Raw genomic sequence first — 14,935 nt, 5'->3', positions numbered from 1 at the left:
TTTCAGAAGAAAATACAACTTCGTTAGTCTGACATCCAAGGGCCTTCATGGCCGGGTATCTCGTTACAAGTTTATCCCCTGTCAACCATCTCCGCCCTATAGAGGCAGGATGGACTCATCAAGGCAAGACTTGTGTCCGAATCAGTTACATTAGGCAGACTCTGTCCATGTAAAGAGGGGCTAGGAGTTGTTATGGGCTGAATTATGTCCCCTAGAAATTTACCAACCTGAATGATGTGCTTGTAAGAAGAGGAAATCAGGACACACAGGGAGACATCGGGGCACCATGTGAAGAGGGAGTGAGAGAACAGCCATGTGCACACCAAGGACAGAGGACTCAGAGAAAACCAAGGGCGCCAGCACCTTCGTCTGACTTCCAGACTCCGGAACAGAGATAGAATAAATTTTTGTTGTGTAAGCTATTCAGTCTGATACTTGGTGATGGCCGTCCTCGCAAATTAATACAAGGGGCAATAAAAGCCTAACGTAAGAGCAGGTCAGCTTGTCACCTTGTCAGACTACCTCAGCCTGGTGCCGTTAAGGATTTCGATTTTACAATTCCTATGGTCTGATTCCATGCCCACCCGGTACCCTTCGGATCCTATTTGGCTTCCCACATTGCTCTTCCATGTGGGGTGAACTCACTGATGAAGCCAACAGGAGCCTTCTAGACCCTGTGGTGGTTAGATTTCTCCTTGTGTGGCAGACACAGAGATGCGTGGCTCGAGTCCTCCTGCCAAAAAGGACCGGATGCCCAGCTGCAGGGCGTGTGATGTGCCTTTGGGCGTGCTTTCCTCAGTGACTGAGCAAGGCAGCGTAGCAAGGCCCCAGCCACTTTTGTCCAACGTGAGACCCCTCTGGTGGCAATCTCTGCTTGGGCGCTTGCTCTCTCCTGGGCTGGCAGAGGCTCTGTCCTGTCTGCATCACCACCCAGGCTTCTCCTGCACAAGCACGCTTTCTGCCCTCTTCTTTCTAAGGTGTTACTCCCTGGGACGCCATTGACACCTCTTATCCCATCTCAACCTGCAGAATCCGGGCTGCAACACCCTGCAGATCAATAGCTTCATGTCTGGAGTATCGACTGGTGTGTGGGAGGTGGCTGCTACGAGGCAGCTTCTGGGCCCTACAGGCTTAGGGTCAGGCCTTGGGCTGCTGTCATCATGACAGGAGATCTATTTTGGGAGGCCTTCTGGCTGGTGGCCAGCAGAGGTGTCTCCTGGGGAATCTACAACCTCAGACCCTGTTTCTTCTTTCAAGTGCAGTGACTGCCACAGCTCTTAGCTGATCTCTGTGACCCTTTCCCTCCTCTGAAGGCTGAGGTCTCTCAGCAACCTCAGAATACTGGGAGAAGCCTATTTCCCTGTGAGCCCCCCAGAGGCTGGCCCCGGGTTTGTCTGCCAGAGGGCTGGATAAAGAAATGATGGTGACATCCAGCTGTTGGCCGTTAGTCACCTCCGCTTGGCCATCTCTAAGGGCAGCATGCGTGCCTTCTCTCCGAGGCCTCTGATAAGGACATGGGACTTCACGACAGGGAGAATGAACATGCACTTTGAAAGCAGGACGGACCAGGAGCTCACTCCCAGGCCCACTGCATCCCAGCTCTGTGCTCTTGGCTAAGGGATTACTGGTCTTGCCTCCTTTATTTTGTTTTCGGTTTTGTTTTTTTAATCTGTCAAGTGGAAATAAGAACAATAGCCATCTGATGGGTCGCCATCAGGATAAATGAGAGAATGTCTGCTTCATCACAGAAGGGCGACTCTCGCATTGTCAGTACAAAGAGTGTGAGTTGCAGCTGGGCACGTAGTAGGTCGGCAATAAGAGGTACTTCTTTTTTAAAATTTTTTATTTATTTAAAAAAATTTTGGGGCGCCTGGGTGGCTTGGTCGGTTAAGCATCCGACTTCGGCTCAGGTCATGATCTCACGATCTGTGGGTTCGAGCCCCGCGTCGGGCTCTGTGCTGACAGCTCAGAGCCTGGAGCCTGTTTCAGATTCTGTGTCTCCCTCTCTCTCTGCCCCTCCCCTGTTCATGCTCTGTCTCTCTCTGTCTCAAAAATAAATAAACGTTAAAAAAAAAAATTTTTTTTTTAAATTTTTTTAAAGGTTTTTTTAAATTTTTTTAAATGTTTATTTCTTTTTGAGACAGAGAGAGACAGAGCATGAACGGGGGAGGGTCAGAGAGAGAGGGAGACACAGAATCTGAAGCAGATTCCAGGCTCTGAGCTGTCAGCACAGAGCCCGATGCGGGGCTCGAACCCACGGACCGCAAGATCATGACCTGAGTCGAAGTCGGACGCTTAACCGATTGAGCCACCCAGGCGCCCCAGAGCTACTTCTTTCACGCTCTCCGTCTTTGAGGTTTCCAGGCAGTAGAGGGTGCAAATCTTTACAATAAGCTAAATACATACAAGGTAAATTATATTCATATATTTGCATATATTAATAAGCAGTAATTATATATTGTAGCGACTTCTAAATAAAATCCCAAAGTAACCATCTCAGTACGCCGAAACGTTAACAATGGTTATTTCTGGGTCGTGAAATTATGGGCGATTTGCATTTTCTCCCCAAATTTTCTACAATTAGTATGCATTATTTTGAAATGGGCGGGGGCGGGGGGGAAGAAACAACCGTCAGTAGGAAGCGAGCTGTCCCACAATACCCTGCGGTGGGAAATCTATTCACTGGCCTCGGATTTTGCTGACAGTCTCTGCGACTCCAAGGACCTGGTGAGTCATCACAAGTCTGAAGTGGCTTGGAAACAGAAGATTTTGCAGCAGAATGTGGCAAGGCTTTGAGCAAGTGGGTCTGACACTTTTCCTTCTTACCCTGTGGGGCAGGATCAGAGAGGAGTGTGCTAACTGGGGGGGTGTGGTAGGCAGGGAACCCACTCTGGCACTGATGTGGGCCCCGATTTGAGAGTTCACTCTGCCATGCGCTACACAGGAGATCTGGGGCCAGCCATCCTACCCCCTGGCCCTCACTGTCCTCAGTCTATGTGTCATGGCTATCACTTTCTCTGAGAAACCTTCCTGGGCACCCCTTACGAGAGCATGCACCCTGATCCGCTCAGCCCTTCTCCGTGTCACAATGTCTCTTCATGGCCTGTCCCCTGTACTAAGCCAGGAGCAAGCTAAGAGCAAGAGGCATGCTTCACCCAGAGCTATTCCCCCTTTGCCTCTCGGGGAGCCTGGGACAGAGCAGACGTTGGCTGGATGAATTAACATTTGCTGAATGCATGATGTGCGAGGCCCCGGAAAGGCAGAGACGAACACCTGGGAGCCCTGCCCTCAAGGTGCTCACACTCCAGTGGAACTCAGTCTCCCCAGCTCAATTGACACTACGGCCAATGCCTTAAAGACCATAAGAGAAATGAGGAGACTAAAGGAGAAAAGGTTCCCCCAGGGAGTGTCTGTAAAGTCTTTCTCTAGGAGGCAGATCCTGGGACAGTGAGCAGACCTTCCCATGTGGGGACAGAAGGCAGGGGAGGCAAAGGCACGGAGCTAGGCAGGAGGGCGTGCACAGGAAGGAAGAGGGAGGAGCCAGGTGGGGGCCAAGCCTGGAGCACCTCAAATGGGGGACCAGCAGGTCTGGTCGGCATTCTGGCAGGAGGGGGGCTGTTGGGGCCTGACTTGCTTCTCACTGGACTGGCAGGACCTGGCACCCCCCCCCCCACCTGTCAAGATGCCAGCCTAGCCCAGCATTCTTTTTGTTGCCTGCCATTAGGAAGGCTCAGAAATAGGACCAGTTTGGAATCTCATCTTCTGAAAACAATCCCTCTAATTTAAACCAGCATCTGTGAGAAGGGCTGGCTTTGGCAGGGGCCCTGAGGAACATGAACAGGATTAACCTCTGCCAATTGCAGCAAATTAAGTGCAGAGAGGACATCCTGGGAGCAGGATCTTAAGTGCAGCCAAGCCTCGAGGACAAAGCCTGCCTGCCTTGCCTGAGCCGGGGGAGCAGAGATGGGGCTTCATTTGGGGGCCCACTGTCCCCACTGAAAAGTACAGCCTTCCCCAGGGCCTTTGCACACGCTGCTCCTGCAGCCTGAGACCCCTTTTCCCAAGGCTGAACGTGGTGGGCCTACCCTGATCTTTCAAGTCTGGATTCAAATATTGCTTCCTTAGCAATGCTTTTCCTGGCTCCCCATTTAAAGTAGTTTTACTAGCCCTCCTTCAGCTCCTAGTATATGATTCTATTTTCTGCTTTTATAATGCTTATTTTATTTCCTTGTATACTTGTTTATTTTCTCCTCCATCACCAGACTCCACCTACACTTAAGCTCCATGATAGCAGGGATCTTGTCTTGCTCACAGCAGTATTCACAGCACCTAGCACGGTGACTGACACTTAGTAGGTACTCACTGAAAATGAATTGAATAGAAGGAAGAAAGGAGAGAGAGACGGAGGGAAGAAAGGAAGGGAGAGAGAAAAGAAGGAAGAAGGGAGGGGGGCTTCTAACATAATCGTTCCAAAATGACCATACCAGTCCCCCATTAACCAGGAGCCCACAGAAACCCCCCCAGGGCAGGGGCAGGGATGTCACGTCCCCAGGGACAAAGAGGCCTGGAACTTGGCGCTGAAGGATGGGAAGGGGAAGAGCTAGGGGACTGACCTTTATTCAGTGCCTACTGTGTGCCAGGCCTGTTCTGCTGAATGAAACCTTTCATTCCACGCTTCACAAGACAGGAAGTCACATGTTGCAATGGATAAACATAAAACAGCTAGCATCTATTTTGTGCCTGCGGTAAGCATGCTGCTGACGTTGTCTCGTGGATCATTCCCCCAAGTTTGGGAGGCATGCCTGGGTTACCGCTGGGGTTGTATGAGCAGAGGACTCAGAGATATTGAGCAAACGTAGTCAATTTCACACAACTTGTCAGTGGCAGAGCCAGGATCAGAATCCAGGTCTTTCTAACTCTTGTCTAATATCTCCCTTGGGCAGAAAACACCCTTCACGCTATCACGTTGCCTGTCCTGGCCCTGCCCTGCACCCCACTCCCCCAGGGAAGGAGGTGGAGGGCGTCCTGCTCCAGGCCACGGTTCTAGGCGGACTTTTCAGACAATCCCCAGTACGTCCACCCGCTGCTCCCGGAGCCGATAATTAGCCTGCCACCTCCGACCGCTGAAAGCTGCTTGGGCCACCTGACTCCGTGCACATGCCAAAAACGCCTCCGCACACAGACAGGTGAGGAGGGATGGGCCTTCTGGCCCTGCAAAGCAGCCAGCTCAGAAACCACCCGCGGAGGCCTCCCCGACAGGCTGGGGTGCGGCAGAGGGCAAAGGCACTGCTTTCTGTCCAGGATGGGAGGGCACAGTCCTTAGGCTCTGTTGCCCATAAACTGTGTAACAGGGAAGCTTCTCCATCTCTCTGAGCCCCAACTTTCCCATCCAGAAGGCCACCGTGAAGATGGAAGGAAGTGAGGCGTCAAGCACTACCCAAGGCTGGCCCAGACGGACAGCTCAGGGAAGACTGGTTCTCCCTGCTAAGCACATACCTGTATCAGGTGGGTTCTAAATTCAGAACCTGCCAGCAAACCCTCCTTCCCACCCATACACTCAAATACATAACAAACATGCACGGAGCCCGTGCTCTGTGCCTGGCACGTTCTGGGCCCTGGAGAAAAGGCAATGAGCAAAACGGTCAAAATCTCTGAGTTCAAAGACTTTGCCGTCTAGTTAGGGGGCTGGGGGAGGAGAGGGAACCATCAACAAGGCACCGATGATACAGCGGGTCGGATAATGTCTGAACAAGGAAAAGCGCGATGAGAGGGAGGTTAGGAAGTGGGGGAGAGGCAGCCGGAGGGTCAGAAAGGGTGGCCGGGGCGGGCGCGCCAAGAGGGTGACTTCTGAGAAGTACAGGCAGTGATGAGGCTGGCCCTTGGCCATCGGGGGGCAGAGGGTAACCTGTAGACAGTGGACACAGCCCGGGCACACCTGGAAGGAAGGGGACTGCCTTCTGAGCCGAAACGCCAAGGCGGAATCCTCCCTAGGCTTCAGAGACCAAACAAGTCCCGAACAAAAAGTTAATGAGAGATTTTGTAAAATGCAATTTGGGGCCAGGTTTTCAAAAGAAATGATGTTGTCCCCTGTAGGTCTCGCGGTGTGCCGTTTCTGGGAAGTTGTCCTTGGCAAGCTTCAGCGCGTTGGCATAGGTTTCCCCAGGTGATTATGCTAATAAATATCACGCTACGACCTATCACAAAATCACCGTCATTTATTAAGCACCTAGCACAGGCCAGGCACAGTGCCGGAAGCTTTCAGGTACACCGTTACTATTTCCTCTTTGACAGATGAGGAAACCGAGGCACAGAGAGAGATGAGCCCTTTAAGCAGACTCACACAGAACGTAAGTGTGAAGCACAGAGGAGGGTGTGTCAGGCCGAGGGGACCACGGTGACAAATGAGTACAGACCCTTACTTATTCTCTAGCTTGCTCACTCACGCTCTCATCAACTGGATGTTTATTGAGCACCTACGGTGGGTCAGGCCGGGCATCAGTTGCTGGGGTTGCAGCTGTAAAGAAGCCTCCACCCTCAGAGAGCTCACGGTCGGGGAATCAGAAAATGAAATGAGAAGTCCCACTAAGTGTGATCAGCGTTGGGATGAGGGGGGAGCCTTTTACAAGGAGTGAGGCGGGCGACAGGGTATGTGCACTAGGGAGGAGCAGGTGAATAAGTGACGAGAGACCCCTCAGAAGAGGGGATCTTTAAGCTGAGCATGACTGTATGAAGGTTCCCTGAGGACCTTTCTTATTCAGAGAGGACAACATGAACAAAGGGAGTCCCAGGCAGCAGGAGCGGCCTCAGCAAGGTCTAAAGACGAGGAAGAAAGTTTCCGTTGGAGGGGTTGGTACACAGCAGGCTGGAGCAGAGAGGGCTATCGTGAGGTGCCCGAGGATGAGCTTGGGGACAAGGGCCTTTTGATTACAGAGCAGCAGGAGCAGTAGGCAAGGTCATCACTAGGGAGGTGGAAAGCCAGCACTAACTAATTGCGAGGCCTTGGGCAAGTTATTCAACTTCTCCAAGAGGTACTGATGAGAAAGAAGAGAAGGGGACAGAATGGATGTGAGAACATTATAGCAGCAAGTCTGCAAGATGACCTCAAAGAACCACCTGCACCCTAGCTTGGCTCTCCGGCAGGTGAGTCTTCCCCCAGGATTACCACAGGGGACCCAACCTGATGCCCCCCCCCCAGCCCCACCCCCTGTCCTTGGTCGGGACCCTAGTTGGGTCACTTGCCTGCCTGCCTGCCTTCCTTCCTTTGGTGGCAAGAAGTCCACGGTCGAAAATGAAAAGAACCAGTTGTGTCCCTGTCTCTAGCGACGGCTAAATGTTCAAGAGGAAAGAAAAAGAAGCTGTGAAGCTGTCAACTGGGAAATTCTGGAATGATGGAGACAGAAATATTTACTTTGCAGGGATAAATATTTCAGAAACAACCTTCCGTTGTCCAGTCTCTGGTCTGACGTAGATTTCCCTCGCCAGGACGGTGTTCTCACTGCCTGCAGAAATGACGGTGACAGAAAGTATGGGCCCCTTTCCATAAAACAAATGAAGACGCACCTCTGTGATACTTGGGACGTTTTATCCCACAGGCAATAGTGAAAATGCATGGATTTGCGTTAGACCTACCTAGATTTGCTCCTGGAACCTTTCTGTGCCACTTGGGTGACCATGGGCTGGGTCCTATACCTACATGGAGCTTATACAGACATCTTCATGATATGACCATAAGATGGAGCATCTGGGTGCTGAGTCAAGGTAAATTCTCTTCTTCTGGTCTTCTCCACCACATGAACTTCCTATGTGACCAGCAGGTCAGAAATGCCCGAGTCCCCAAGTAGTACCAAGACGAGGCCATTTGCCACAAGCTGCCTGGGCTCCTCGTCTCTCTGACACTGGGACGGCTATCACAACGACAGAAAGAATCTCAGAACTGTGCCAAATGGTGTTCACAGAACTCAAGTTTACAGATAACCTTGAGGCTTACGGTGGTATTCAGCCCCAGTCTCCTTTGGATTCAGAGAGGTCATTAGAGTCGAGAGTCTGTTATCCTGCCTGTAACCACTGTAAATTACAATGACCCCTGAGGCTAGCCCTCCGACAGGGATGCCGGGCGCTGTCCTGCAGTGCATCTTTTTTTAATGTTTATTTATTTTTGAGACCGAGAGAGAGCATGAACAGGGGAGAGTCAGAGAGAGAGAGGGAGACACAGAATCCGAAGCAGACTCCAGGCTCCGAGCTGTCAGCACAGAGCCCGACGTGGGGCTAGAACTCACAGACTGTGAGATCATGACCTGAGCTGAAGTCGGACCATGGCCCCTCTCACGAAAGTACTCTTGGGTAAGAGGGAAGAGGGGACTTCAAACCGTGGGGCAAAAGGGAATTTCAGCAATTTGAAAGACCGGGGAAATAGGAGAGTGGTCCATTGAAGGGTCCGGAGGCAGTGCGGAGTTGAGGGCAGAAGAGGGGCTTTACAAAGCTGGTTGTAGGATTGAGCATATGTGATGCAACTGCCGTGAAGCCTGCCAACGGTGAGGCTCTCAGTTAGTGGCATATAGCATTATCATCTTTGCTTGCTAGCTGTGTGGCTCTGGGCAAGTCACCAGACCTCTCTGAGCCTCCATTCTACCTCGGTAGAATGCTCTTGAGGTTGCAGAACAGGTCACAGAGGTGCTCACACCACGGTGACTGGCTTCCTCGTCCCTTGTTCCATAGGGAACGGCAGCAAACGGACTTAGCTGGGGATCGGAGGGCAGGTCTGTACACTTTCATGCCTCCACCCCACTCTCCGCCCCCACTCGGAGGTGAAGGAAGGTTGCTAAGCATGGCCAGCCACCCCGCGCAGGTCTGCTCCTTCAGATGGAGCGAAGAACACGAGGCCCAGCTCACAGCTCTGCCAAGAGGCTCCTTAGAAAGGCACTGCAGCCAGCAGTCTGCGGAGGGCCTGCCAGAGCCAGGCTGGGTGGTGAAAATAAAATCAACAGCTAATAAGGCGCTTTCTGAGGCCTCAGGGGAGACCTCCAGCATCAAGCCAGCTCAAGTTCTCACTTTTTTCCAGCAACCAGAGGAAAAGCAGCACCTTGCCTTGTGAATATCCCCAGACACTCCTCTCCACAATGGGAGGAAGATTCCAGAAAACATGCTGATGCCAGCTTCAACCCATTCCCCATAGAAAGCCCTCTTCCTCAGGGATCGCCCGCGGGCCTGGCACTGAAATGTGTGTGTGTATGGCTCCCCCTGCAGGTGGCCATTGCCACTGCACCCACCAAGACCGCTGCCACTGTGGGGGGACAGGGTGGGTCCAGACTTCTTACACTAGCATATGCCTCCTGAGAGGGGTAGAGCAGGATTGAGTGGGGGACCGGCTCCTGGGACCCCTCAGGACCTCCAGGTGGCCTCCATGTGGATAGCTGAAAACAGGGACTATGTCTAAACAAGCACTTGCAAGATGCCAAGGAGTTTACCTGGCTGACCTCCCTAAACTCTCTCAATCACCCTGTGAGGTAAAAAAAAAAAAAGAAGAAGAAGAAGAAAAAGAAAGAAAGAAAAAGAAAACAGAAAGAGGGTGGAGACAGAGGTCCCACTCAACGCACTCAGTGTCCAAGAGGTGTAGGAAGCAGAAATCTTAGGAAGGGCTTTTCCTACCTGTAGGCTATGGAATTTGGGGTTCACCGCAATTCAACTGAGATGCTATGGAGTCCCCATCATATACCTAAATTAAACAAGTTGATGGAAATGATTAAGTGACTTCTGGATGCCTAGTAATAGTGAGTGCTCATACAATGTTCACTGATTTACTTTTCTTCCATCACTAACGGGGAGACATTCAGTCAAAGTATTAGCACAATAAAAGCAAAGGCCAGCCTCAAATGGCCTTTGGTGCAGACCTTGGATTTCTGAACCTCACCCTTGTTATGCCAAGGTTGAGCCCAGCCAATGAGAAGTCCGGACGATTCCTGGTTTTCCCCAAATAACAGAGGGACCCCAGCACCGTGCCCCTTCCCCGGCCTCCCACTGACTCCCCTATCTCTGTCTCTGATGGAAGTTCAGCTTGGTTGGGAGCATCTATGCCCAGACATGTGCTTCACCGATAGCTGACCACACCAAGCTATACTGTCATATGAACAGAATTCATTGTAATTTTGGTGACAATCAACAATAAAAGGAAAAACCCCACACGCCTTTTATCATCTATGAGAAATTCCTCTTTCTGACATACAGACCCAAGCAAAAGAGGGGGTTGGCCGAACAGCAGAACTGGAAGGGATGGTTGAGATCAGGCCGGGAAAGTGCCAGGGCATTCAATATAACACTGGTCTTAGTGGGAAAATGGTTCTGTAGTCAGAGAGGTTTGGAAAACCCTATACACACGTATGCATTCTCCTGCCCTTATGCACTGTGCAGGTGGGCACTTTATTTTTAATTGCTTTAAATGTTTATTCATTTTTGAGAGACAGAGAGAGACAGAGTGTGAGCAGGGGAGGGGCAGAGAGAGAGGGAGACACAGAATCCGAAGCGGGCTCCAGGCTCCGCGCTGTCGGCACAGAGCCTGATGTGGGGCTCGGACCCCCAAACTGCGAGATCATGACCCAAGCCGAAGTCCTGAGCCACTCAGGCGCCCCGCAGGTGGGCATTTTAAAGGCTCAGAGGAACCCTGCATAAAGATACCTGTTCCATTTTGTTCCCAAACTTATTTAACTTTGGAACTTTTTTCTATACTAATAACTATGGGCATAACACTTCTACCGGGTCCACTTTACTCATTTTCAGTACATCCCTGCTTACTGAAGGCAACTGAATTTGTAACCCATTATCTAGTCCAGATATCTGGAAAGCTAATGAGAGTTACCCAAGGCCAGATCGCTAATTATTACTATTATTTTTTTTAGAGATAGAGAAAGTGTGAACAAGCAGGGGAGAGGGGCAGAGGGAGGGAGGGAGAGAGAGAGAGACTGAGAATCCCAGGCAGGCTCCACACTCAGCACAGAGCCCCCGACATGGGGCTCGATCCCACAACCCTGGGATCATGACCTGAGCCGAAATCAAGAGTCGGATGCTCAACCGACTGAGCCACCCAGGCGCCCCTCATGGTATTTCATTTTATCCTCAGGATATAATAAGAGTCGTCAGTGTTGTTGAGGGCCTTCTCCAAGGCAGGGCTTTTACAGATAGGACGTTAGTTGAGCTATGCGGTAGACCTCTGAAGTATGTACTTATCTTTCTCATTGTAAAGATGAAGACACGGAGGCCCAGAGAACCCAATGAATGAGTCCGGGGTCACACAGCTGGGAAATAGCAGAGCCAAGGTTTGAACCCAGAAAGTTTGCAGAGCCCAACTCCCAGCCCCTGCCCAGCTGCCGAGCAGACGCTGTTTCCCTGCATGCAGGAAGCAGATGTCTGCGCTGCTGATAACCTGGGAATATCAGGGTTTTTCCAAAGCTATGATTAGTTATCAGATGTCTCAGGAAGCATATCCTTGCTCTCTTATTTTTTGTTAAGTGGGGGAAATAATCAAAGGAGGCCAAACCATCAAGAAAATGGGGGCCATTTTACCACTGACTCCGAACGAAGCAATGAAAAATAGCTTCAACAAAGAGCTAATTAGGAAGTCATAACTTGGAAAACTACCAAATGCAATTTTGATGGGGATGAAATTTAATAAAAGCACGGCTTCTGGTCCCTGCAGCTACAGCAGGCAGGCACGTGAGGTGAATGGCTAAGGGGGAGGCCACTCAGGAAGTGGAGACTCAAGGTAGAACAGGCAGGAGTGGAGGGGGGTCTGTCTGTCCACTCTCCAAAGAGCAGAAGGGCTCAGGGCGCAGAGCAGTTTATTGAGGTGGGAGTGGGGGGGGCGGGTAGTGCTCTGGAGACTTTACCAGAAGAGACAGTACAAACACCAGACTGGCCTTGAGAAAGAGAAAAGCCCAGAGGCTTTAAAAGAAAGCAACTTCCTGTCTCCAGATTCATCTTTCATATTAAAGAGGTTCTTGGGAAATTTTTTACTAAACAGATCAGAGTGGCTTGTAATTAACATTCATGTCAATGGCTGCTTCCCAAAGGCTTGGAAACGGCTACTGCTTGTGGGTTACACACTGTATACCCTCTACAGTCATCTACCCTTAGCCGGACTAGTTTCACTGCCAGCGCCAGAGAAGGTAAACATGAATCCAGATTCTATCAGCAAGAGACAAATTCCAGATGAATGAGGTTCAAAGTAACATCTTCAAATAATGCCTGCTCCCACAATGCTTCATAGGTTATAAGATGATTCTCGGGCATTTCCTTCTTTAATCTATATGGTCATTTCATGACGTCGTTGTCTCTACTATATCCATCTGGTATCATGTGAGGAGAAAAAGGCTCAGAGAGGTTCAATGACTCGGCCAAAGGCACACAGCTTGCGTGGATGATGAGGTAAGTGAATGTGCTTTGGATTCAGAAAGCCTTGGGTTTAAATTCCAGTTCTACCCTTACCAGCTGTGGGAACTTGGGAAAAATCTCTGTAGTGCCTCTCGGCCTTGGTCTGTTCAGTTGCAACAGGGACTACCGTATAGGGAGAGTCTCATCTGTGCCAGGTACTGTTCTAAGTATCTGTGCTCGACTGTTTGCAGAGATGGCCACCAATATTTCCCCCCATCGCTGAAGTGCAAGTCAGTACTCCCATCAAGAAACGGGGCTTATTCTCCCCTCCGTGAATCTGGGCTGGCCTTGTAACTTGCCTTGACTTACAGAATGTGGTACAAGTTCCTCTGTTAGCTTCTAGTCTAGGCCTGAAGAGGGTGGCAGCTTTTATACTCATTCCATTGGAGTCCTGAGCCACCATGTAAAAACATTCTGATGACCCTGCTGGACAGAGAGGTCCGGCAAGCCCCTAGATGAGTTACCATACATTTGAGGAAGCCTCGTGGATCATCTGGCCCCATTTGAACTGTCCCGGCCAACATCATATATGGAGGAGAGAGTTGCACACCCCCCCCCCCCCCCGGAGCTCTGCTCTAATTGCAGAATCGTGAGCAAACGGTTGCTGTTCTGGGTGATTTGTTTTGCGAAGGTAGACAAATAAACCAGTGCCTAATTTGTATACATTTGTTTACTCTTCATGGAGAAACTGAGGCACAGAACGTGTAAAGAACTTGCCCGAAGTTACACACCCAACAAATGGCAGAGCTGTATTTAAACCCAGGCGAGCTAACTCCATCATCCACGTTTGTAAGCACCACGTTATAAAAGCACATGCCTCTCAGAGTCATTAAGGAGACTGTCCCTCCAGAGTGTGGTCCCGCAGTGGCATCCCCTCCTCGGAGAGGAAGCTCCACGTGGGCTCAGGTAGTAACTGGACCAAAAGCCCCTCTGTAATCTGACTCAATGCTGCCCTCCAGTGGCCACTGACTATTATAGCCTTGTATTGGCCTATGACACATCCCCAAGCAAAGGCAGGCAGTTTAGGAATGTGTCATTCCTTCAGGAACCCTCTTGAGCCCGCCCCCATGCTTCCCAATTGGAGCTGCAGCTCTCTTCCGTTCTGTTTGTATCTTGCTTCAGCCATGGCTTGTCGTGTTAACTGCTCAGAAGAAAGCTTCCCACCTGAAGCTCAAGCTGAGGTGCCTCCAGACTCCTGGAGAACCGACAGAGCAGTTGGGGAAAGAGAACGCCCCTGCCCAAACCATCGGCGGAAGCGAAGCTCCCAGAAACCCTTAGTTTTCTTCCTCCAAGCCCAGCATACCGAGAACTGCAGAGACAGGATGTAATCAAAGGCAGCTGTTCTTCAGAAATGGAGACGTTCACATTGAAATTGTTTTACAGTGGCTATGACAGACCAAGCAGACACATGCAACATTCACCTTACTCATCATTAGCCACAGACTAGAAGAATCAGTGGAATCTATCAAGTAAAAAGACAGACCTGGGTTTGAGTTCTGGTTCTATCACTTACTGGCTGCGCAACCTCGGACAAGTCCTTTAACCTCCCTTGGCCTCAAAGTGTTCATTCGCAAAATGCTATCCTGACAGCATCTAGAGAGATGCTTTGTGAGAGCACAAAGTTAACCTGGGAGTAAATGATATGACGCCTCAGAGCCCAAGCGATCGAGAAGCCTGAATCCTATTTTCTTTGCTCATTTGCTTTTTTAGTTTTAATTTTCCTCTACTATTTTACATTATAGAAGTAATGCATGTTTGTTACATAAAATTTGGATACTGAAAGAGAAAGAAAGAGAGAAAGGAAGGAAAGAAGGAAGGACGGAAGGAATAAAAGAAAGGAAGGAAAGAAGGAAGAAAGAGGGAGAGAGGGAAATAGAGAAAAAAAAAGAAAGAAAGAAAGAGGGAGGTAGAGAAAAGAAAGAAGGAAAGAAAGAAAGAAAGAAAGAAAGAAAGAAAGAAAGAAAGAAAGAAGGAAGGAAGGAAGGAAGGAGGCAAAGGAAAGAAAGACTTTGATGCATGGGTTTTTAAATCAGCAGCCATTCAGAGGGTCCATGAACTTGGATGGGAAAAGTGACATACTTACTTCATCAGGCTCTAACTAAAATGCAGCATTTCCATCCATTATGAATACAGGCATCAAACCACAGTAAGTCTTGGCTGTACAAGCTACACTGTCCCTGATAGAAATCCCAGGCATTTTTATGCCACATTTTAATTTCTGCAAGGATTTTGAAATTTTATTTGTGTTTGTCACTCCTTCGTAGGTATAGTAGTTATTTGACCTCCTGCTAGATAATCCTTATTACTCAAGGTAGTAAAAGGAAGCATACACATTACTATATGGCAAATTTGTTTCAACACTTTGATATCCATATTTCAATATCATTGGGTTTTTTTGAAATTCTATGTTGTATATTTCACACACTTAAAAACATGCTGAGAGGGGCCCACAGGCTTACCAAGCAGCCAGAAAGATTTCATTGCCCACAGAGAGGTAAGTCCTACTGCTGTGGAG

General features: G+C 49.8%; 2 long non-coding RNA genes across 3 annotated transcripts in view; one reads left to right on the top strand and one right to left on the bottom strand.

Annotated features, from left to right (window-relative positions):
- The window catches only part of LOC122199479, a 203,624-nt gene that overhangs the window by 74,483 nt on the left and 114,206 nt on the right, over positions 1-14,935 (bottom strand). The window lies entirely within an intron of this gene.
- LOC122199482 lies at positions 3,150-5,496 on the top strand. Its single transcript, XR_006193534.1, has 4 exons — positions 3,150-3,293; positions 4,641-4,745; positions 4,944-5,186; positions 5,394-5,496. It is a non-coding gene; the product is annotated as an uncharacterized LOC122199482 (long non-coding RNA).

The sequence above is a fragment of the Panthera leo genome, chromosome D1, assembly GCF_018350215.1.
Source record: "Panthera leo isolate Ple1 chromosome D1, P.leo_Ple1_pat1.1, whole genome shotgun sequence".
Lineage (NCBI taxonomy): Eukaryota > Metazoa > Chordata > Mammalia > Carnivora > Felidae > Panthera > Panthera leo.
Note: the sequence above shows the minus strand (reverse complement) of the source record. Positions and strands in the feature narration are given on the sequence as shown.